This window comes from Corvus cornix, chromosome 4A (assembly GCF_000738735.6).
Source record: "Corvus cornix cornix isolate S_Up_H32 chromosome 4A, ASM73873v5, whole genome shotgun sequence".
Lineage (NCBI taxonomy): Eukaryota > Metazoa > Chordata > Aves > Passeriformes > Corvidae > Corvus > Corvus cornix.
The window spans coordinates 7,442,333-7,467,889 of NC_047058.1; the positions used below are offsets into that span (position 1 = coordinate 7,442,333).

A 25,557-nucleotide genomic window follows, 5' to 3' on the forward strand; every position below is an offset into this window, starting at 1 on the left:
CTCCTCTATAAAGGGCCACAGGACACTGAAGAGATTGGTGTTGCTTATTTTCCTTGAGGTTTCACCACTGAAAGCTGACATTCTCTAAGTAGTTGATATGCAAACTTAGAAGTTCTAAAACAAATAATAAATACGAAAAGGCACTAAGAGCTATGGGAAGTGCAAAAGTAGAAGTCCCTCACACAATAATTGTGATTGAGCCATCTCTAGGAGGTATCTGTGTCTGACACTCTCACTACTGTATGAGACAGGGTGGCTATTTTTCTGCCTGCTACTTAAAGAGGTCTTCAGATACCACAAGAGAACTGCAGAAAATGCTTCTATTTTACTTTAAAAAATTAATGGGGGTCTGATTCATGAAAACATCCTCAATAAAACTATCTGCAAAAATAGTGAAGCAGTATAGAGAAGCTTAAAATGATCTAGTTTCTACTTTTTTTTTTTTTTTTTTGCAAAACACCATTGTCTCAATATATTGCCATGCAGTCTATTATGTACTATTTCATTTTTACAAAGATCAAAAATTCAGGACTACTTAAAACTGTGCAGAAAGATAAAACAGATAAAACATAAAAGAAACATATGCAGAAACATAAAACAGATAAAAGATAAAACAATTTAAATGAGCTTTCTAGAAATTTCTTAAATGTATTAAAAAGCCCCACTAGGGTAAAAATTTGTAGAACTATTCCATCCATATACAGATGCTTTACAGATTTATCTTACAGATTTATTCCCATGATGGTCTCCAGGACCTTTTGGTTATTCATTGATTAAGGTACTTATTTAAAACTTAACTTGGGGTCTACAGTCAGAAATACCACCTGAATTCCTTGTATTCAACTGTCACTATAGCCTAGTTGCAATAGAGAACAAGTGATTGGTTCTTACTTAATGGAGTTTAATTGCTTATTTCTGAAATCAGGCATTACAGAATAAGTTTAAAACCAAAAAAGGCTTTTTGGTTCATTGAGATTTAAAACTTTAAGTAACTCTTTAATTACTTATGAGTATACCTGCAGATTTAAAATTCCTCAACATTCCCGGTTTTACTTTTTTTCCTGTCAAGTAACAGCACAGGAAAAATGGGGATAAATCAGCACATTTCAGAATGGTGGTGATTCATGGCTGCAGACAAGCTGGGAGGCTGATCCACGTTCCACACTGCCCCAGCTCAATTTAAGGGTATGGCAGTAAGGAAATTGGAAGTGTGACTCCAGCAGATGTAGGGATACACACAGAAATTTAACAGAACTGCATGAAGTTAGTAACCGTGGCAGTGAAGGTGCACTGGCACAGATAAAACCCAGTCCATTTAGCCGTGGATCACAGCCAGTGGGACAAAGCTCCTGCTGCTGTGTCTTCATTCCCACTGTTCACACTCTGCCTACACCAAACCTTGCAGGAGGGGGCCTGTCCAGGATGGAATCGAGCCACTAATGACACACCCAGACCACAAATTCAAATTACAGACTTGTTGTCGAGACAATGCTCCCCCATGATGTCCAGCTAAACCAAATGTGTAAGTGCCAGAGATATGTAAGGCCAGGTTTATAACGAGCCTTGCAAACCTCGGCTCAGCTGCCTGGATGGCTCTGCTTGGCTTCTGGATCCACTGCACATTACAGCCAGTATTATTATGCAACTTAAATGTTTCGGACTGGGTTTTTGTTTTAATCTCCTGAAGTATCTGACAGTTCTGCAGGTAGAACCAAACCACTGAACACATTTTTAGGATTTTTCTACCTGTGTGTGAAAGCTCAGCACTGATGTGAGCAGATGACAAGGCAGGCACTGGGATAAGCACAGGAACAACACAACTCCATCCCAACAGCTGATGTTGGCCAAGGCACAGACAGAAATGCAGGGCACAGTCCAACCCTGAGCAAAGATATGCCATGACACTGAGGAGCTATAAATCTCCTTTCATACAAGTTAATTTAGCCCAAATTTTTTTAAGAATTATTTTATTTTTACACGTACTTCTACAAATATTTGCATGGAAACTTTCCAAGCAGGGAATCACCATCTATTACAAACACTTGTGGCATGTGTCTGAATTGTATCAGACCCTCCCAAGCTCTATTTTTGACCTGTATCTGAATTCAATGCCAATTCAGAGGAACGTATTACAAGAAAAGGTATTTGAAATACTGCTGGTTTCCACTAAGCTGTGTCTCAGTAAGTCTCAATTCAATGAAAGTTGTAAAAAATGTGACTGTTTAAGCCTATTATCTATGGACAGAAACCTAAGAGCAAGACTTGACGTATTTACAGCCGTGAGCATCATGTAACCCAGAGGAGCTGATATTAATTCCTTAACAGGGGTGCATTGTGCTGTGGTGGTACAATGCTGTCAGAGCAATTTGCAGGCTGATGCAATGGGAAACTGCTCCTGCCTTAACTGTTTTTAATCTCTGCACCACAAGTTTCAGTGTTTTCACAATCTTGGCAAAGACTCTTCAAAGGTAGAAAACAGAAATTCATCTTTCGAAGAATAATAAATGAAAGAACACAGAAGCAGTCCTCTGCACCAACGTCCATGCTGAAAGGAGGAATTGTTCCCAGCAATCCAAAGGAGCCTCTATGATTAGGTGATTCTGTCCAGGGGTAAACATCTGAGGGCTGAACTTCGCTACACAGAAAATACCTTTCAGTTTGCTGGTGGTCCTGAGCCAGTATGAAATTAAACAGGCAGTAATGTAAGGACGTAGCTCCACTGCCTCACCTTTACCTTTCCAGATTTTGTGACTGTTGGTATTTCATTTGTTAGCTCCTGAGACAGACAAGGCTATTATTTCTACTGCAAATGTACAGTAGGAGAAGGATTTTTCAAACAACAGAACACAAACCTTTAGGACCATGAGAAAATAAAAGGGAAGAAGGAAATCTTTTACAAAATTAACATTAAATTTTGTCTTTAAAACCTTTCTGTTTTGAAAATATGCTAATATGAATATATAAAACGACGTAAGTATTATCAGCTATGTTAAGTGAGATTTAACCTACAGGAATATAGGGACTTTCCCTATTTTGTGCACACATATGCACACACTCACAAAAACTCTACCTGATGGAAACTCCGTAACAGCAGATAATTGAAATGACTGTGAAAGCAAACCCCACTGCACTCTCATTCTGAATGTGGCCAACCTCAGGGCTGACTGAGAGAGGAGTGTGCTTCAACCAGAATCTGTAACTCTGTAATCTCAGCTGGGTACCAAAACCAGGGAATCATAAAGATACCAGTTTATGGTATCTCAATCCTCTCCCCACTGCACGTGAGCACTGGGTTTCATTCCCTCCCCTAAGAGATTACAGCATCACTCTTTCCCTTCTTGATAATATTGCCTCTGCTCCTCCAAGTCAGGTTTACCCTTTCCCCCAAGGTGGGGTAACAGATACAGGGAATAATTATTCTCAGCTCATAACAAGCCTCAAATACTGCTTGGTTTTTTATACATTGAGGTACTTTTCTGACCAAAAGTTTGTCTGCTTTTCCATCGACAGCTACACCAAGGAACCTTCTCACCACAGCCACAGATCAATTCCCACTGAGAAACACGATGTCATTTTATAAATGTCTCTCTCACATACAGTTAGGAAAAACTGGAAGAAGCCAACTCCAGAAAAAGCAGCTCAGACTACTGCAAAGCAGTATGAGTTACTCCCAAGTTCAGGGATTTCCTGAACTCAAGTATGTCCTGGAGTAGATACAACAGTTGAGCAGACAAGTCGTACCTGCTGTTGATGTCTTTAAAAGACTTTCCTCCAGACCCAAGGGTTTGACTCTCCCAAAAATTCTGTGGTGTAACTTCCTAGCACCATCCACCTCTGGGCAAACACAGCCCTGCCACGGACTGCCACAGAATCCCACTCACATACACACACACAGCTCCTGCTCCTTACTCAAGAGGTTGTTTTAAAAGCTGCTGAAAAAGACTGAAAGAATTCAAGTAAAGGAGTGTTTGTAACCAGATTTCCTGGAGATAAATGAAAGACATACGTTTCCATGGCTGCCAGCCTACTAAATTTTGCAAGCATAAATATTTACCTAGGACTGGGGGGTGGGGAAATCAGGAAGAAAACCACCATCTAGACCCTTCAAAGTTTAAATACTGTAACACAGGGGTCATTATTTATAACTAGAAATAGAGAACATGTCTTTTCTATGTATATTTCTATCATGTTTTTCATCCCCTCCATATGCATTCTATTATTACCATTCTTACACCAGAAGATAATTTCTGTGTCACTCGCTCACCCTGTATGCATTCATTTTCTTTAGGCTTTCTTGTGGTTATTGATTTCCTGCTTTGTTGAAGTGGCTTTGTTTCTTTCGCAGCAGGCTATCCATTTTAAAACAACAGTTCTTCAACAAATAAAAAAAATTACGTTCTAAAATTAAGTAAGTTTTATCTTCCTTTATTTTCATCTGAGTTAAATGCAAGTGACACACTTCCCCTAACAAAAAAAGGAAATACTTAATGCCTCCCAGCACGCAAACAAGTAAATAAGTAAAATTTTTCTTTTCTAACAAGACCTATTTATTTTTATGATTGGAAACATGAAAGAAAAAGTGTAGTATAAATAAAGCCTCTTTTGTACTCTTATGTTGTAATCACTGCTACGGCCAGTGGTTTAACATCAACAAAACAGGATTATCTGGCCCAGAGCCAAATTCACTTAAGTCCTATCTTGCTACCCTGAAAGTTGTTAAAAGAATCCTTTTTTTCTTTCAATGCAAGTGGGCTCATGCTCTAACATGACAAAGTTTGCTGTCCTCTCCCATCAGACCAGTCCAAGATATTAATTTTATACAACAAGGAATACAATTACTATTTAATCAACTGCAAAACCAAGGGAAACAGAGTTTTTGCAGAAGATGACACTTGTGACATGTGCAGCGTCTTGTCTGGATGCTATTTGTTCGACAAGGGCCAGTCCCAGAGTTCTGAGCTTCTTTGCTCTCTCAATCCTCCAATATCCTTATTAACTAATTCCAGTGAACTAAGGCAAAAAAACCGTAGGGAAGCAGACAGACACTCTGTACTATATTATACTATATATTAAGGCGGAATTTTTGCCATCTTTCTTGCTAAAATCAAATTACCAAGTGCCAATTATTAGGGTACCAGAAGCCCCAGTACTTTTTCTTCCTCCATGTGCTGTAACAGACCTTCCTTGAGTGGCAGGAATTTGCTGTCCTACATCATCTTCCTCACCATCACTTCTTTAATGAAAAACCTTGCACACTACTGCTCAGGCATGGGAATTCTTTCCAAAAGCAAAGGGCTTCATGTTCTTGATCCAGTTATTAGATCCAGTTATATGAAACACCTCCCATATTGAATGTATCATTCTGTTTAGGGAGGGATGTTTTCGTGAAGGAAAATGTATCCAATCAGCAGATGCAGGATTCTTTGATGCATTCAAATCAATTAGAGATGTGGGAGCTCACATTTCATGGCCAAACTAGCAGAAGAACAAGTACCAGGACAGCTGAAGATCCAGGTGCACCTTTGGGAGGGGACAGGCATCATCTCGAACTGATTTTGTGACAAATCAAAACCACTCAGAACTTTCTTTTTAGGCTATAGTCATGTGAGGAGGGAAGAGAAACAATGATAAACACCTGAAAGGTGTGTAAAGCAATGACCTGCACCCTGTCACACATCTGGGAACACTGCACACCTCGCATCTGCCTGCATCCAGCACTCGTGTCAGCTCTGCAGGTAACTCGGGACTGCAGGAAACAAGCGCCCACTCTGGAAACTCAGTACCCCACAGTGCAACACCAGACATGGCTGCATATCTGTTACCCAGGAAAAAGCAACTCATACAGGGACCCAATCCTGCTCCCAGGGCCAGGAAGGCAGGGCAGGGCCATGACCAAGAGGAAGGGTCAGGGCTGTGAATCCTTCACTGTCAGTGTCTGCCCTTTCCAGCCACACTATCTGAGTGAAGGACCTGCCTTCAAACTCACTGTGCCGTGTGGGCCTTAACTGACCAGGGACAAAATGATGCTATTTTGATTTGGGAACATCTGATAATGAAACAAGTCAGTTTGTTCAGATGAGGAGCTTTTTGTCAAGCATGGACACACAAAAACCCAAACTCATTCACTGAAGGAAGAGTTTCCTACCACCACGTGCTCTGGATCCCTGAAACATGAGGGATGACACCATCCCTGTTTGGTATTTACCACCTTTTTAAACATCAACAATCTTCAGACCTAAGTGCTGAGCACCAGAGCTGTGTCACTTATCCTTGCAGTAAATAAAAAATAGCAATTATTATTAATAATAATAACAATAATCTAATACACAGTAATTTCATCTCTAGAGTGCAAAGCATTTTAGAGATCAGTGTCACTATAGACAGGGAAATACAGATCTTACAAGGAGGAAATCACCCTGAGCTGTAGGGAGAAGTTGTAATCCTGAATCCCCAGCATTTGCCACTCAGTCATGAAATCAAACTGATCATAATTACAGTATTTGTAAACTATCCCAGAGCATGGATGCCTCACACAGTCCAAAACCATCTGCAAAGATGGCACTTTAGAAACACTGTCAGATGGATAAACTTCAGTGCCCAGAGATCACCCTCTCCTAATCCTCTGTTTAGCAACTGGTGGTTAAGTTTATGACCACAGGAGAAAAAAAAAAAAAAAGAGCTTTATAAGTATGCAGCCTAACTTTTAAAAGGAAATAGGCTTTGAAAAAGTTTGCAGGATATAGGAAATGAAAAGAAAAAATGTTTTCATTTAGTTTCCTGTTTAGATGTATGGACAGATTTGACTTCAAATAGATGAGCCACACAGAAGTTTCGTTTATAAGGGTCAGATGGTAACAGTTTCTGTTTAATCCTCGATTTACATTAACTTACAGGAAAATTAATGATTTTAAACAGGCATCAAAGTGAGGCTGTTTTTTTCATTTCTCTAACTTTGCTGGAGGAACAATTGTTTCCTTTATCTGTCTTCCAGAAAGTTGGTGATTGTGTTTAAGTTAAACTACTCATTGAGCCTTCAGGCACAGCATATTATGAGTTGTTTTGCAATGAACATTAGCCCCTTACGAGTGCAAACTCTCTGACAGCTCTCTTAGATTCTTGAGCTTACTCGAGCGTTTCACAAAACCACTCTTCACAACTGCACACATTATAATTTACACATTAAACCAGCAGGTTTTCACCTCAGGTCTGTTGCCAAGAATAATCCTTCAAAACTCTTTTATCTTTTTGTAAGAACATAATTATAAATGTGCAATTAACAGCCAAAGAAAGGTCTTAAGAAAAATCTTACAGCAATATTGCCTGTTTTAATGCCTCAACCAGATGGTGGTTTAAAGAAAGCGATTTAAAGAAAATAAATAAAAAGTCCCATTTTTCAGTCGGCAATGATACGTCAAGTGTAAAATTTGAGGTATTAAAGCTGGAGTGCTGCGGGTCTGTCTAATCACCAGAAGTGCTCTTAATTCTTTTGTTTTGCTGCTGGACAGACCAAGCAGTTGTAAACATCATTACTGATATGCATCAGTACAAAAGCACAGAGACCAGAGGCAAAAAGAATTATTTGCTGCATTTTTTCCGTGAACAGAGCCCATCCAGTGACTGATTTTCCCCAAGGAAGAATAATATGCTCATTTTTGTCTTTTGTTACAACTTGAATTTGTACAGTCTAATCCCGGAGTCTTTTCCTCTAAAAATACAGGTGCTTCCCTTTTACTAATTAAACATGACCACTGGGTAATTGTTGACATTCTCAAGTTGGAGTAATCACCTTGGACTAAAGGGGTGACAGAAATTCCAGCTTAGCCTTACTCCAGATAACACTCAAGATTTATTTTTTAAAGCTGTAGAGAAATGACAGAAGAAGACTCTCCCATTTGAAAACAACCCAGCTGCATTATTTTACAGCCAGGCCATAGTGCCATAAAATATCTGCTTGGAACTAATTAACTTAGGAGAATTATCAAATACATCACACAGTAAACTGACTGATTTGACAACAAATTCAACTGCTTAACTCAATTCTACAGTGATGGACATCTGGCCTGCTCTTGTTCAGATAATTTAATGTGTTCCACTATTAACAATTTCTATCATTTTAGATACACATTTCTTTCCTTGAAATTTAAGAGCTTCAGAGTGTTAGGATTTTTTGGAAATACTCAGAAGAGAAGCATCTTTCCTCAATGTCATTAGAAGCAGCAAATAATTCGGCATGATCAGTGATATGGAACACAAAATCAGACTTGCACTATTTCAAGAGATGGATACAGACAGATAAATATGAACAAATAAAAGGCAACAAAGCCTTTAATTGTACCCCATATGCCACATCATATAGCAGAGTATGTTGGAATTCAGGGTATTTCTGTAGGGCAGGGTCTGGAGCAGTTACAACCTGTGGGACCCCCCCACAGTTCTGGGAGGTTGTTATCATTTTCTTGCATAATAATCCTACAGAATTCATTGTCCAGCATCATTTGGGTTGTCTTCAAAGCCCAAATTAGAGACACTTAAATAACTACAACCAGAAAACTTCACCTTGCACTGCACTGAAATGAGCGGGCAACTTCAGTTCTGCATCAACAATACATTAACACAGTCCCATCACCTCCATGCAAAATTTCCAGCTGCTCAAGCAATTGTTTCTAAGTAGTATTTTTAACTAATAATTTTCCCTTTTATTAAAAACAAACAAAAATCAAAACTTGAGTTCCAGCAACGTAATTAGTTTCCAGGTCAATGACTTGTTTTCCCTTAATTTTAAAAATAGCTTTTATTGAAAAAAACCCTTCAAAGGAGCACAGATAAAGAAGCATGAAAATTTGTTCTGTGTTTGTGTCCAGTGTAGGTAGGTCCAGTAATTACTGACCTGTAGAAATAACTTCTGCTTCTGATAAATACTTAAACAACCATAAAAAGAATGATCTCAGGCTGATGACGGCCCAGGGTGGTGCTGCCATTAGGCAGAATAAAATCTTTCCATAAAGGGAGCTGCAGATTTAATTGATATATGGGAGAAAAAGGAAGATGCAGTACATTTAGACCCTAATTTAATGAGAAAAATCAACTAACAGAGTGCCTTGTTCCAATAAAAGATGAGTATGAATGTGAGCGCTCATGGACTGAAACAGCAAATTATGGTAAGGAGAGGAGCTGCCTTGAAAAATCAGCAATAAAGTGATTTAGCTCTAATATCTTCATAAACATTCTGAAAAGAAAGCAGGGAAGTTTAAAACAGCTCAAAGAAGAGACTGCATCGACAGGAGAGGGGAAAGATTACAAAACCCTTCAGCGAGATCTGAGTGAATAAAAGCAGCTTTAAAATTAATTCCATTTTTTCAAAAAGCAAAATTAATGAAGTGTGAAAAACAACGAAAATTTAGCCCTCCAAAAGAGAGGCAACATCTGCAACGTTAATATGCTGAGAGACATTTAGGTGTTATAAAATACTGCAAATGAGGCAGATGTGATAAAACAAGGAAAATATCCAACTTTTTGCTGGGCTGCAGCCTGGAAGCATCATGTCAGGAAAGGAAGAAATTGCCCAAACTCATCTGCTCCTCCATGGCTGTACCTGGAACTGCACGTGGATTCCTAAACCACCTAATTACAAGGAAGATATTCCCCAGCTAGAGGGAATTGAAAGCACTGCAGTCAAAATGATTAAGTTGTAAGAATAGGCTGATTTCAAATGAAATATTTAGATTTACATCACTGTATTCTGAATGGCAAACAGCAGATGTGAAAGGAATGTTCAACATAAAACACATCTAAGCAGATCTCTGCACATACAGCAAAACCAGCACAACTTTTTCACCGAAATGGCACTGCAGAGATCAACAACTTTTAAATGTGAAATGGCGAAAAGGCACGGAATTCCTCAGCTTCCTGTGGATCACCTGTGGGGCAGAGCTGGGACAGTGAAATAACCAGTTACGATTTCACTGCCCTGATTACACAGCTCTGGAACTCACCAGCCTTTGCAGAATTTCCCCACTCCACGCTTTGTTATTTGGGATTATTTCAGAACATCCAGAGAGGTATTTCAGATTTCAGGCACAGGGCAGAGCCTCGTGCAGGAACATCATTTGGTGTAACACCCTTGGCTCCCTTCTGAGAGCAGCGATGCTGAAGCACTTTCAGTTTTCTCCTCCGGTGCTGCTCACTGCTGCTTCCCAGCTTTAATTGCACAGCTTTTCCTTAAGCAAATATTAACAACAGAACAAATTCCTCAGCTAACTGAAAAGGTTATTTTCCAGTGATACTTAAAAGAGCCCAGTTGTTCCAAAGCATTATTCTACCATGACTAATTGACATTAGAAGAAGTGCAAAGTACATAACTTGATTCTTTTTCAAATACAACAGAAGACATTTCTTTTCAAACCACACAAAATCTGTCTGGGCTGAAATTCTGCTTAGGCTGCAGTGATGAAATCTCAAAGGAAAACGTATGAGAACGTTTTTTCAGTAATTCCTTGTAAGCCCGATTTTTTTCTGTGAAATCTCCAAGTTTGGTGCCTGGTAAGCATGCTCTCACTGTGTTTATTCACTCATTGATTTTTTTATTGCTATTGGATGTAGACATTTCCTGAGAAAAACAAAAATAAAATCATAAAACTTTAATTTTTTTTTCCTATTTTAATTTCTTAAAACATGCTTTCCTAAAGAAGTGAAACAGATTTCCCTTTTAATATTGCAGTGCTGGAGTGCGCTCATTTTTAACTTTCTAACAGTGATAACAGTGAATTTACACAGTGTAAAAATTATTTGAAATTACCCAAATTTAAATTTCTCAATAACCATGTATTTCCAAGTCAGTTCGAAGTAGATTGGGTGCAATCACATGCTTCAGAGAGCATCTTCCTCCTGTTAGGGACCAATTCCTACTCTCCCTGTGAATCCCTTCTCAGGTACAGCTGGATAGCAGGGTTATTTATCATTTACCTGAACAAGCCTGAGCCTACAACATGTGCAACCCAATCCACAGAAATTCTCCAGGATTATCCTTGAGGGCATTTCTTAATAGAATTAAGCTTAGCACCATCACAAATTATTCAAATAGGCCTAATTAAAACACATTCAAACTGCCTTTTAAATTGCTGCTGAGCTTGAACCAGTTCAATGCATCAGATCTCAGTTTTCCAAAGTCTCTGGAAGAGCTGAGCACTTGTGCCTGCCCTTGTTTTATGAGCAGCCCTACCAACACAGTGTATTATTATCAGAGAAGTTCAAAGAAGAGCATCTGAGAATGATTAAAAAAACAAAACTGGGCATCAATTCTAACTTCCCAGCCAAAAAGTATGTTGTCAATGACTGATGTGCACATTCAAGTCCAGAAAACCTCTGACATCTATCATTAGCATTTGTGTCTCAGTAAAGACCTTTAGATCTGTCAACACTGCCCCAGAGTCTAAAATTTCTATTAATTGTCAGGTTTCAGTTGCAGATTTCCCAAAGCAGGTTTCCCTTACCTAAACTGCTTCCAAACTTGAAACTGGGCAAAAATAAAAATGAGAGAATCAACATGAAGTTGTTCAGAAAAAAAATGGACTGGCCTGTTCTATTTTCCACATTTGAATTTTACCTTGATATTTAACAATTCTATATTCATATATTTAAATTTTCCATCTCCAGCCTTTATGTGTTTTAGAGTTATTTTTAACTTGACTTTTTCAATCTCATGATTTAAAACAGTTCTTGAGCATGAGCAACATCAAACAAAAATGCTCAGAAATAAATGGCATTCACTGCCATGCTTTTATCTATACACCAATTTTTACTGGAATTTTGAAGTTTTAAAGGCTTCAGTTTTAAATGCAGCCATAATTACAGGAAACATTCATTTAATAGGAATGGGTCAACATAATTCAAAAAGGCAGTAATAAGATATTTAGCAAACATTATCCATCAGTGCCCAAATGAAGAAGATTTAATAACATACAGAAAAGACTCTGCCTTCACATATTCCCACAGATCCCCCACATCACAGAGACATTGTGAAATATACAAGGCCCATGAGGGTGCAAAAAAGTGGTCACCTATAGAAGAGTTCTGCCTACAAAAAAAGGGCAGTAAAAAAATATTTTTAAATGTTTATACTTAGATGTTGCCCCACTTGATGAGAGTATTTCTCTAATTCTTAGTAATTCCTTCCAAGTGCTGTTCTGGTCCCCTGTTCAGCCAATGGGTTTTCCTCTCCATTTTTTTTTGTTTCTCTTTGACCCAGAAGTGTTTCCCTGCTGAACCTCAGACATCTCCCACTGTTATATCCACCCCTACAATCCCACTTCAAGAAACTCTCAGTCCTTACTTTCGACAATAAAAAAGCATCATATCTCAAGATTTTATTTACTTTTTGGCACTAAAAAATACTGCCCTTACAGCAACATTAAGTTTGTTCTTTCACATGTTATCATGGTTTATGCAACAGCCAATCCTTCGAGACAGGGAGCTCCAATCCTGATAACCAACCACCCTCCCAACCGCCGGCACGGACACAGGAACCCGGCAGGAACAGCTCACCAGGGCTGTGGTTAAGGACTTGCACCAAAAAAAACTGAACAAGGCAGCCTAATTTATGTGTTGTATTCACCAGAGTGACCTATTTTGCAACTGTATTACATTAGGAGCAAACATTTAAATGATAGATAGATAGATAAAAATGAAATTGTTTCCAACCAAAAGCCTGTGTAATACAAAATCCATTTCCTTCCACATTTACGTTTTTAATCAACATCTATCCCAACTGCTCAATATTTCCCAATGATTTGCCTCTAGAATATCCCCCAAACTCTCTGCTCTTGGCCTCACATCCACCAAATCTATCCCACAGCCTCAGGTCTGTTCTCCCACTGTGGGAAATTTCTCATCCCGGCTGCTTTCCCTGGACCACTATTATGGTATCAAACAGACCACAAAAGTAAAGAATGAGCCAGAACACAGGAGGAAATGAAGCTCCTGCCCTTTCCCTCTCACTGCTTCTCCCCGGATGGAAAGAGTCAGCTCTGACACCTTCACACCATCCCAGGGGTTCTCCCAGATGGGAGCTGATGGAAAATGGGAGATCTTTGCTCTGCCCCTGAATTGGGAGCGAGGACCTGCACAGAGGGTGGGGCAGGTGACAATGCAAACACCCAGAAAAGAGAGCTGGAACTTCACTGCAAGGGTTCAGCTCAGTGGGTGTGAGCAGGGGTGACAATACAAATGGTACTACTACAGAAATAATGCAGAAAGGGTATTCGAGAATGGTTTGGGTTGGAAGGGACCTCTAAAGGCCATCCAGTCCAACCTTCTGCAGTGAGCAGGGACACCTTCCACCGGATCAGGTTACTCCAAGCCCCACCCAAACAGGCCTTGAATGTTCTCAGGGATGTGGCATCTACCACCTCTCTGCACACCTTGTACCAGTGTTTCCTCACCCTCATTAACTATTTTCTTGTTTAAATGAAAGGTTATTATGAAGGGGTAACATACTTCTTTTTTTTTTTCCTGGATAGAATCATAGAATCATTTTGATTGAAAAGACCTTTAAGACCATTAAGTCCAAGTATTCACCCAGCACTGCCAAGGCCACCACGAACTAATTAAGCTGGAGGAAGTATTTTGCTAAACTTAACTCCATCTTTGTAAAAAGGATTTTAAGACTATGACACGATTCACGTCTAACTATGACTTCACATATACCAACGTTCCAAGCAGAAATATCTTGTTCTCTTCTTACCTCCTCTTCCCATCCCATTGGTTTTGCTTCTTGCAGACTGATAAGCTCTGTCCAGCAAAACACCAAAATATGCACTTGACTAATACTCCCCGTGGTTCTGCTGACCCAGGTTGTTCCCACCTCAGCCACTGCTCCTGTCACCTGCTGGGTCGAGGGCAGGATAACCTGCTCCTTCCAGGAGCCAGGGAATTAGACATCCACTATTTATACTCGGGTACCTCAAAGTGCTCTGCCTGTGTAGATAATCTCCCACAGCTGCCACAGACTGGCTGAGGCAGACAAAGCTGGATTTAGCTCTCACTGCCTTAGCACAAACAATCAGCTCATCACAACTGGGGTAACAGCTACAGCAACAGTAACCATTAAAATGCAAACTCTTGTTTTTAGAAGGTTAAGGTACTTCTTAAATGTGAAACATTAAACATTTATAGCAGCTTTAATTTGGATGCTCACTCTTTTGAAACATAAAGGAAGAAGTGAACCAGTGACACTAATTATTTAAACCCAAACAAGTATCACGGTACTTTGATTTTATTATTATTATTATTATTGTAGGATTTATCTAATAGTCCCTGAAATATATGCATCCAAGATATGCATTATTGCTTTTGTGCAATGACAATTTATTAGAAAATACAGTAAATAATGTATTTAAAATTTGGATTTTGTCCCCTCCTAAACTCTCGTAAAGACAGCAGCCAAAACACTGAGTAAGTCAGGGTGCCTTTGAAGATATTTAATTAAAATCTAATCCCACATTCTTAAGGGCTCACATAAATTAAGCTGTCATTCAGGAGATTTATGCATTCCCATTTGCATATTACATACAATTCATCAATTACTGGTGTTTGAAGGCAGTGCCGTTCCCGGGGAGCGCCGCTGCCAACAGGCGCTTGGCGACGCTCCGGCGGCGCCCGCAGGCCCGGGAAGAGCCACTTCCATATGGCTGATCCTCCTCTGCCGTCACACACCGCCCCCAGCTCTCAGACACCTCCCCTCAGCGGGATGGATCCTGCTCAGCCCAATCTGGCAGCTGGAGACCAACATTTGGGCAGTCTTGGAGCAACCACAGCAGAGCCGATGTTCCTCGCATCGTGAGGTGTCACCGAACAGCCGTAAGTCACCTGATGTTGCTGCAGGAAGCCAGGCCCCGCTCCTGGATTTTCTCAAACTAAATCACAGAACCACAGAATCACATCCATTTAGATCCATCCAGTCCAGCAGCAGCACCACCACGGCCACTACTAACCCACGTCCCCAAGTGCCACATGCACACGGCTTTTGAATCCCTCCAGGGATGGCTTCTGGTTGCTGATTAATAATAAGTAATAAATACTGCCTGGAGACATTTCTGGCTCCTTCACTGCTCACAAGACTCTCTTTGTGGCATTAAGGGCCCCGTTAAGTTAGAACAAAATATATCCTTTTAAGTGTTCAAAAATATTTATCCGAGTTTATACATGTTTCAATATATTCAGACCTAGGAAATTTTCCCAGTAATTCTTTAACATTTTTAAACATATCCTTAGATAAGCACAGCTCATATACACATGTGGAACATTTCCTTTTAAGAGCATCATTACCTGAATAAGAATATATCCATAACTGCTTTACACTCCTGTATTTGTGTGAGCCGGTCCAGCAGGGGAGCAGAGCTGGCACATCCACGTGCCCAAACACACATCTGACATTCCCTGGCCTATCTGAACCATGGACCCTCATCCCCACAGCTGTCTCATGGATGTCTGTACGTCCACAGCCCAGTATCACCTTCCTTGTTCCCACATCTGCAGTGGTTTGATGACAGGACAGGCACAGATTCAACAAAGAACTCAAGAAACCATGAGAACCAGACCAACATGCAAACAACAGGCTCAGAAACTACATGGAAAAAGTATCAAACCCAACACTGATTCACATATCCTGTTTCTACATCTTTTTTGGGGGCTTAGACAACGATCTTAAAGCATCTAACTCTGGGAAGACAAGGTAGTGTATGACTTGAAAATTAATCTGTGAAACAAATATATGTATCTGTAATTAGATTAATTTTTCAACAGCTTTCAGAAGGATGTGGGAGTCTCAGTAAAACCTCCATTGTGCATTTTCTTTGCTCACTCATCTTGCTCTGCTATTTTAGACCATGGAGTCTCTGGAACAAACGTCCCTGTCAGTGGTAGTGATTTCCTGCTCATCCAACAACCACAGCAGTGCTGCATGGAAGTGCAACAGCAAAAGGTCCTGTCCTTCTTTGGCTGCTCGTCTTTGAATACTGCACTAACATGCTGATCACAAATGCACCGAGGGACAGAAATACCACCAAAAGGTGGTGTTTCCCTCCCACAGCTCTTAACTCAGCACTGACCTGGCACACATCTACCAGCCCAGTCTGAGACCTGTTAGGGCCAACTCTGGTAACTGCACCAAGCACAATGTGTGAAACCACTCGACTTCATTAACTGCAGCCTCAAGCAGGTCTTAAATTCACATCTCCAAAGGGGAAAGGCTAAAGCAATAACCACTTGTTACAGTCTTGTTACTGAGCTAATACTCATCTCGTACACTCACTGAGATTTTGCTCCATTTATCTTATGTTTTGTACTATATGATTAAAACTAGACTATTATTTCTGTTCTTCCACCAAATGTTTTAAAAAATTACTTTCAACAGTTGGTTTCCACTTAGCAATGAGCTGCTATTAAAGCTCCTGCTAAATATAAATGCACAACAATTTGGGGACATCTTATGATTTTTTGGTAAGTTAGGATAACCTAACGGAATTAATTAATGGAGTTAATGGAATAAAGAATAAATACCACAGCTGATGTCAGCACCAACTTCTCAGTGACTCTCTGAATGATGAGAGGTGATGTAGTTCTACCTCTGCTGAGGAGTTAAGACGTACTGAAGCAACCACAGAACACAACATCATCCATTTATTAACTTCCCTCTAACAACAGCACACTTCACTATGCTTCCAGCATTTTCATAAGCATTAAATTCACTTTTAAAATGCAAAGACATCCCTCTTCAAAATTCCATACACCCTGTGGATTGAGAGATTTGTCTGTTTCAAAGGAGAACCACACATGGGTTACGTCCTTTCTCATACACTCAACTGCCTCTCCAAGAGATCTTTTGATAACTGAAGAATCACTGGGATTCTTTAAAATCACAAGAAAGCAACCCTGAGATGATTGGTTGGGAAAGAGATTTTTGAGTTCCCACTTTTTAGCATTGATTTAACTTTCTGTCTTTTCTTAACTCTCTTTTAACTTGAATTTAGGAGAAACTATTGGGTGGGAAGGGAAGGAAAAGGAATTGTTTCAACATCAGTCATCACTTCAAGATTATAGCGCAGAAAAAAAAAAATCTACAGATTTCTAAAGTATTAACAGTCCATGAAATATGAGATGTCAATACACAGCAACCACAAGCCCATGAAATCTCCCACTTGTGACACACCAGAGGTTTGGAATCCCATCAGCAGCCGAGTGCCTCCGTGACTCTGGGAGGTGCTCAGCTCCTCGCATCACATCCTCCCAGCCCATTCATCCCAGAAGTTCTGTCACCGCTGCTGCAGTGACTGACACGTTTTCCTTGCCGCTGTTTTATAAACACGCTGTGTAATGACGGCGTTTCGCTGGGGGCTGGGCACCTCTCTGTGACGCCTTGTCACAACACAGGAGCGGCACAGGCACACTCCCAACCCTCCCCAGAGCTCCACCTCACACGAGAGGTTCCCAAGCAGCTCACGGAATAGGCTGCTCTGTTAGAAATAGTGCGCGGAATAGCTGCACCGCGCAGAAAAACTCCGGAACTTGGAACGGACAGGTAATTTTCTAACCTACTGGTATTATTTCTGTGTGTAACTATTCAAATGCAATTATATATACTGCATGAAAGAAGACAAAAGATGTTCTAAAATGAATCTGTGAGATGATCAATGTACAGAGGTGACAAGTACACCACAGGCAAAACCAGCACTAAAAGCTACATGACTTCATGCATTAATTGAATTATTAATATTGACCACCCTGAAAGTTTCCCTGTCTTGCTGCTGTACAGCTCATTGCAAAAAAACCTTGAGAACATCTGTCCCACAGTAGTTGATAAATAATTAGTTTATTTTAATTAAAGTTTGACATAGTTTCTAGAGCTGGCACCCTCTGGAGTGCATGGGAAGTTGGCAGAGAGCTCCGTTCACCTCGCACAGAGTGACTGGACTTGCACTGTGCCCACAGCCCAGATGGAAAAAACTGAAAATCAGGGGCTCTCAAGTGATGCTCAAGATGAAAACTGTGGAGAAAGATCACTGCCCAGCACCCCTCAGCTTCCTGGGCAGGCAGGAGCCTCTGGCAGAACACTGAGCTCTGCAGGCTTGTCACAGAGCTGGACACGGCCAGCTCTGACCACCAGCTCTGACCACAGCACTCCCGAGGGCCTGGCCCACACTCTGCCCGCAGATCTGACTTATGGCACCACAGGGTAATTTTCTTGCCATTTTTCCAAAATACATCTTCTCCGAACCAAACGTAACGGATTTGTGGGACACCCACTCCTCGTTCACTAACTCTGCTTTGGCTGCCCTGTCCTGTTGCTGAGGACAGTTCAGTTTGGTGTTTCACTACCATCTGTATCCCTGTTTGCTAACAACACCTGCTTGTCCTAAATCCTCACAGAAGCTGCATGATGAGCAAATGGCACTGACAACTTCTCCTTCCTCCAGCACGGCCGCGTGTCGCAGGCCTCTGGGAATTGATCTTTCCTCAGATGAAGTTGTGCAGTGGTAAAAGAGGGGGGAGAATGCCATTTAAACCATCATTAGACTGGAAGGTGACACCTACAAACATCTGGCTTCAAAACAGAAAATGAAAACTGTTCTAAATTAATGGTCTTCCATACGTTAATGCACCTTGGATTTTTACTGTATATACATTAAACTGGAGTTTTAAAAACTTAAATAATGTTAAGTCACATCTACAATTTCCCTCTGATAGCTGGAACAGACAGATGGTTCAAGCCATAACTTCCCATCAGAAGACGGCTCCTCTGGTTCTTCCAGTACTTCATCCTGGAGTTCTGTCAGGAAAAGCCTTGCTGGGTTTCACCTTCAATATTTCTCTCTCAGGAAAAAAACATGCAACTAATGGTCAACCCCCCGTGGGTACCCTTCAAAGGAAGTCTTTAACCTCAGATGTCCAAGCTACTTGTCACTAAATTATGTGTGTCTCTTACAACAGCAATTGGTAGAAATGTGTCATTTTGCCTTTATAATTGTGACAAGGAAGTACATTTGTAGGTATTTCAATTTTCCCTACATTTAAACAAAATTTTACCTTTTAATTTTCATTTTTCAATTAAAGACTAAATTCTAAGCCAGCTATAGATTTCCACTGAGATTTTGGACTGGTCAGCTGCCAGTTCAAGCCGTCAGTATTCCCTTCTGCTGAAGAAAAAAGCCTGACCAGTCATTTTTAGAACACTTTCTACATTTTTAATGTTTAATGTACATAAAAGAGGTAACACAGAAAGTGATCAGAAGACACAGTAGAACTAAACATCACTCACAACTACACATTCATTTTACTTATTCCTTTAGCTGAGAAAACTGAAGAAACTCATCTTTATTATCTTTGAAAATTACTTGCTTTATATAATTACAGAAATTAAGTGCAGTAAGAAGCCACCTCTCAGGTGGGATTTTAGAGATCAAAGTCCCTTTTTTCCTTAGAAAAGGCTAGGCTTTCAGGATCAGGCACATCCATGTTAAAAAGGAATTCCCATTATTTATCTGTGCTGTAAGTAGCAGAAATATGTATGGTCAAACACCAAGTAATAACACTGCTCCAGCACTACACAGCACACTTTATCTTCCTCCCAAATTAGCCAAGAAAGAAGGGAAAACCTTCCTTAAATCTCTGAACCCATACTTCACATTAAAATACGAGGAGCCACAGAAGAAGCAAAATCATCCATATACTGAGGGCGTTTGAAAACAGAAAATGTTTTTGATTTTCCCTTTCTGCTTCCATTATTCCTTTCCTGCAGACCAGCAACACACAGAGGGTTGGTCTGCTGAAGGATTTTGATTTGAACTTGTGTCAAGAGTGAATTTGCGCTAAGAGAGATTCTTAGAGTTTCACAGAAGACCGTAATGACACGTGCAACACATACCCAGGAACTGCAGTGCCAAGGAAGGACGGGAAAATAAAGTATAATTTTATATTGGTCGCCTACGGGCCACAGTTTCTTTGCTGTTCTATTAACAGCTCAGAATCCTCTGTGCTGTGAGAGCACAGAGAACTGTAACTGCCAATTAATGTAATGATATTTGCATATTCATTACCATGGTTATAAGGAACACTGGTGCTCTCATTGTGCAAGGGGGATCCAACTGGCGCAGAGGGGCGTTCGTCTGGCAGGCCGGGACTGGGAGAAAACTGAGGGGAGCCAAGGAATTAGAACCAACTGTGCAACACCAAGGCTCCTCTGCCTGCCTGTGCACACTTCCCCAGAAACATGCAATCCATATTTACCTAAAAATTATTTGTTATATAACCCTGCCCCCTTTGATTATTGCTTTCTTTATGCCTTTTTTGTCACCAGTTAACAACACCAGCGTGAACTCACAAACTCTCTGCTTTTTAACTTCCAGCTACTTCCTGTATTTTTTATGATGACCGTATGCTGGATTATTATTTAATTATGATTAAAAAATAAACTCCCACATGTAGGTTACTTTGAAATGAAGGCAGTTTACAAATAACTCAGGCCTGCTGCTTTTCTCACGGTTCACTCAGCATTTCCTGTCACCTGCACTCAGGCAATGTGCCATCGATATTCAAGTTTACTCAGACACACACACCCCCCTTCACAGAGAACTAAACTCTGGTCCAGAGCTACACACTGCTTCTTCCCAAAACGATCAAGTACCTTTTAAAATCTTCTAAGTGTATTTGAAGAAATACTTTTTAGATCAGGGCACTGTGGTTATTAAAGATACCAGAATAACCCCAGTGCTTCCTGGTCCCAGAGTAAGGCTGTTCCTGAGGCGCTGATGTCAGTGTTATTGTCATAAGACCACGAAACCCTGTATTCCCACAGAAATGCCAAACACTCTCCATTTCCCAATGTCACATCACTGAGGTGCTGCTGCACTATGCTGTAAATAGCCAATACTGCATCTCCAGTAAACCCATTTTAAATACATACAGCCTATGTGATATTTTTATCTACATATCTGAAAACTTAAAGTGTCCCATAGAGAATTTAAAAAAAAAAAATAAAAAATAAAGGGAGGGGAACCAGGAATGGCAGAATCAGCTCCAGTGAATTCCAGGGAATTGGCTAATCCAACTACAACCTCTGTGCTGCACTCAGCTCATCGCATCACATCTGGAAATGCATCAGCACATCAGCACACAGGATTTGATTGTTGTTCTCTCCCTCAGTTTCGTTTTGTGTCTCCCACTTCAGATATTAAATTTTCCAATCATCTTCCTTCGATGTTGTTTTAATTTAATTTAAAAGCAATACAAACATGTCTGATTTACAAGATTTTTATCACTACAGTATCTTATCACCTCATTAGAGTAATTTGCAAAGTCTTTTGTCCCAGTTGATACCAGAAAGGATTTATTTTCACCTTCGGGTTCTTTTTCCTTTCTCAGTCTGTTTATGAGCAGCAGTACCTCATCTCTGGGCAGTGAGGGAAGGTCCTGGCAAACAGGGAAGTTTTGCAATACTACAAAAACCATCGGGCTCAGGCTCAGACTCTCTTTGGCTGCTGCCAAAAATGTTTTTATCTCCAGCTCTCACGAACTTCCTCTGGAGTTTTGGTCACAAGGATTGCAGCTGCCTTGGGTGGTTATGAATGAAGAGGGGACCCTGCCTGGGCCCCGAGCTGTAACATTGCTGCTCTGCACTGAACTGGGATGAGAAGCAAACCAGCAACCACACGCACACACACACACACACACACACGCACACACATATATCTATCACTAATTCATGATTTATTTTTTCCCCCTTAAAATCTGGTGGCTGGTCACACCTGCATGAAGAGCATATAGGAAAGGGCAGCTGCTGCAAATAACAAGCCAGAAACTTACTCTTGCAAACATCATGGAGCCAGAATATTCTCTGTCTGAACACCCATGAGCACAAAGGACTATAAACTGCAGGCATATGATGCTCCATGTTGCAATTTTTTGCAGGATGAAAGAAGAGCCATTAAAGTCTGGTGAGCCCCACATGCAACACCCCAGGGCATTCCAAGGGCTCTAAAGAGCCCCGAAAGTTGCTTTTTTCCTTGATCTTGGCAAACAGTAAGTCAGGAATGAAGGAGATCAAAAAGATGATCCCAAAAATTAAATTATCAGAAGGATTCCAGTAGAATTCTTCTTTTTTGTATATAAACTGCACTGAGGCCAGGAGCATGAACTGATACGGAGTTACCAGGTCAACATCTTAAACAAGATGGTGATGAGGAACAGGTAAAAGCAGACATGGGTTCCTAACATCAGCATTCTTCAGAGAAGTAGTAAATTAAGCTAATCTTGACCTGTTTCCAGCTCCTCTGACGACAGGGACAGCTTGAATAAAGCTACTTTATTCAGATTCTGACTGATTTTCTATTATTTTTTCCCTTATCCAAATTAAAATCATTCTTCTGAGAAGTGAAAAAAGAATTTTTTTAATAGGTGAGAAACTATTATCCACTGTAAAAGAAGCAAGTAATAAAAGCAGAGTATGTCAAGATAAATTTTGATCTTCCTCCCTGCTTCAAGGCTTGATGTCCAAGAAAAATCATTTAATACTACTTCTATGAATTTGTAATTTCATCCCAGAAAGTAAAGAATAAGATAAACATTTTCTGTTTGTTTTTCACTTTCACAGCAACACCATCCTTACTTGCTTCTAGATGGTCACATTTTGCTGACATTTACAAACATTTCATGTTGATCTTACATGGGTCACATCAATCATCTATACAGTTTCAATGACACTTTGTTAAATAAACTGTCATGAAAGATTTATAGAGAATTTGATAAAAGTAAAGAAGATGTAGTTTAGCTTTTAAAGATGCATTACCCCTTTTCTGAGGTGTAATATCAGCTCTAAAATACCATTAAGCTTTTCTGGCAGGAGATGAAGTGAGAAAATAAAATGCACTCTTTCATCAGCACCGCTTATTTGCATCTTTGTGCTTCTACAAAACACTGGGAGAACAGAGCACCTGGAGGGAAAAGGAACCTCATCCAATTTCATGTGTTCTGGTTGTCTCTCCCAATGCTTGGAAGAAGCCATTCATGGTCTTATCACATTATTTGAGCAAAAATTGCCCCCAGACTAAAAGAAACCCCAACACTCTACTTCAGATTAAAATCTCTACTGATGGTAAACTGATATTCCCAAATTCCCTCTCAAAATAGGGACTGCAGACAAGCAGCACACTTTCATTCAAAGCCCTTCTTCAGACAAATGTGGCCAGAGCAGCTCATTAAGGTGTATTTAAAATTTTCAGACTTTACTGTCTGATACCAATTTAATATTTGACAGCAGGGAACAACGGTCCCACTGTTGGGGAGGGCCTTAATCATATTTCGTTCACCAGGAAGAACCAAAGTTTGATGAAACTTTTCATCAGTTTTCCACCCTGAGAGATCCAGTTACAAAAGCAGTTTTTTGTTCCACCTTCCAGGTACCTGCAGAGTCAGCTCTGCTCCTCCAGCAGCTCCACTTGTGGAACACCAGCCAGGAATACAACGTGCAAAGACTTCTCTCCACTTCACCATTTAGGCTTGAAAAACCACAAGTGACGAATTAACACTTGCAGAAAAAATAACAAGACAAGGAATCTTTCACTTCTCTTAAAGACCATTAATTTTTGCAACCAATGGGGCAACATGAAACTTTCCTCAAGAAGCGCTGCACTTTTGTGTGTGATGCCTCATGACCCAGCCCCGTCACAACCTGTTCTCTTCACGTAGTTATCCCATCTCAAAGGTGTCACACGAAAGGTCAGTAGTGGATAAACCCACTCTCTAATTATACTGGATCCCCTACAAAATATCTGTGATCAAAAGGCTGCAGGTATAAAGCACTCAACAAACTGTCCCAGCACATCGGTCTCCCACAAGTCTGTCAAAATCCTTTCCATCAATGTTACACAGTTACCTTGGAGGTTTTCTTCCTCACTGTTTTCCTCCACCTTTTAATTTTTCTATCAATACCATAAATACAAAATTCATGGCCTAAGTTCACATCCAGCTGGACACTGAAGAGTGCACTCTCCTTACATTATGATTATCTTAAAATCTGTGGCCCTGAGACCTTTACACAGGTATCTTCAGTATCTGCCTCACAATAATAAAGTGAAAGTGCTTTGTTCACCTGGCATCTCAGGGCTGACCTCACACACACCAACACCCTCACCACTCCACCCTCCAGCCCAGAAATTCCTCCATCCCCCACTCAATCAACAGCAGGGCCAGCAACTGGATTTTGGGTTGCACAGCTCCTTCTGGGGTCTGAAGGAAGACCCTGAGTTCATTTGGAGGAAGAGCACCTTGATATTTGGGGTGCATCCATTCATTTTTCATAGAGAAACAAGGAAGACACACACTGCATCTGTTCTGTGCCACAGAGCCCCATCAGCCAGAGCTAAATCTCTGGCAGGTTCCAAACACCCCAACCTGCTTTCCATGCAGGGAACACCATGGATCTGCCTTCTACAGCATCTGCTGAACTGACTTTGCTCTCAGCAGTCACTTATTCAGAGGGAATCTGACTCGGTGTTTAAAAAAAAAACCCACAAATCCGATCTGCAGCCAAATCACAACAGTAAGTGGGAACTGAACTACATTAATTTGTAGATATTGTAACTACTACATTACCAGCAGTGTTCCCAGATACTGTGAATTCAAGTAAAAAAGGCTAGGGGTTTAAAGGCAGCAATTTACTCGGTTATTCAACACATCTGTCAAATATATTACTGAGTGGTAAATGAATAAATATTGGATTTCAATTGCTATGACTAGAAATAAATGGGAGCCATTCTCTGAGCAGCAGCACTGTGAGCTACAGGCTTTCAGTGGAGGCTCAGTTAAAGAAAAAGCAGAGTAATTAGAGTAATTCCTATATATTCTGAAAAAATACCAGTTTGTGATGTGATGGATTGGAAAACTAAAACAAAATTGTCTCTCTTTTACCACACCATGCAATCTTCAGGAAAAACAACACCCTAACCCAGGGAAACCTTCCAAAGGGATATCCCCAAGAGACCCTGAAGGTTCAACACTTGAGGTCCAAAGATATATTTCATGCTGAAATGAATATTCCCAATATTTTCAAGTATCTTGACAATAACTTACATGCATTCAAACATGCCACAACTAGACGCCTTTTCAATTGTTTAGCTCATATACTAATTATTGCTTACTGTGTGAGACAGTAAATTATGTAACTTTTTATATATATATAACTTCTATTATTTTTATTACTGTGTAAAAATTACTCAAGTCACATTTGTGACTAATGAAAATTACATTATGAAATTACCATTATTATATAAAATTATTAGCTAACATTTTAGCTAATACTTTCCTGGAGGATGTGCATAGGAAAAGATGACACGAGGGCCCAACATTTCTAACTGCCCTGCAACCAGTGAAAAGCTCTAACAGAAAAAGAGAAATTAGTCTCTCACCATGACAACAGACTTGTGAGCTGTTCTGCTGAAGTTTCCTTCAGATCTGCAACAACTTTTAAACTGTCACATGCTCTGAAACAGGAAATCACACAGATCACCCACA

General features: G+C 40.2%; 1 protein-coding gene across 4 annotated transcripts in view; it reads right to left on the minus strand.

Moving 5' to 3' along the window:
- DACH2 (dachshund family transcription factor 2) overlaps nucleotides 1–25,557 on the minus strand; it is a 249,971-nt gene that overhangs the window by 132,361 nt on the left and 92,053 nt on the right. Inside the window, exon 1 of one of the 4 annotated variants that reach the window (XM_039572252.1) lies at nucleotides 13,739–13,906. The exons of the other annotated variants lie outside the window; for them this stretch is intronic. The gene's annotated coding sequence lies outside the window, so the exon portion shown is untranslated. Of the gene's footprint in view, nucleotides 1–13,738; nucleotides 13,907–25,557 lie in introns of those variants that run through there. 4 annotated transcript variants of the gene reach the window in all.